We start from the raw sequence: 526 nt of genomic DNA, 5'->3' as shown, positions 1-526 counted from the left end.
CATTTTGGCTCTGATTTTGTTACATTCACGAATATGTAAGGGATAATGTACAGTGAGCCGGTCATTGTTGTGAAATAAACCCCAATAGGGAGATACAGGGGTCTATCATCACCCTGAAGGGATTTATTTCACAACAATGACTGGCTCACTGTACATTATCCCGCTTATTACACAGCTACTTAATTAAGAAATCAATAATTTGACACAAAAACAGTCCGCCAGAATCAGACATCATAACTACACCCATAGCAACGGTCTGTTATACATCTGCTATAAAGAAATAACAGACCGTAGAACGCCGTGATTGACCAATCACAATCGAGTATTCAACAAAGCTGTGTAATAATATACAGTATTTGATGCAAGTAGAACGTTATGCACTTATATGATAATAAGGAACCACTATATTAATATTTTTTGGGGAGAAGTCTTTTCACCATGATGGACACATTTTGATTGGTACCAATACAGTATTGCAGTCCGATATACAGCCCTAGCCACAGCTAATGCTGTCAGAGAGAGGAGA

The sequence above is a fragment of the Sebastes fasciatus genome, chromosome 21 (genome assembly GCF_043250625.1).
Source record: "Sebastes fasciatus isolate fSebFas1 chromosome 21, fSebFas1.pri, whole genome shotgun sequence".
Classification (NCBI taxonomy): Eukaryota; Metazoa; Chordata; class Actinopteri; order Perciformes; family Sebastidae; genus Sebastes; species Sebastes fasciatus.
This window is presented reverse-complemented; position numbering follows the sequence as displayed.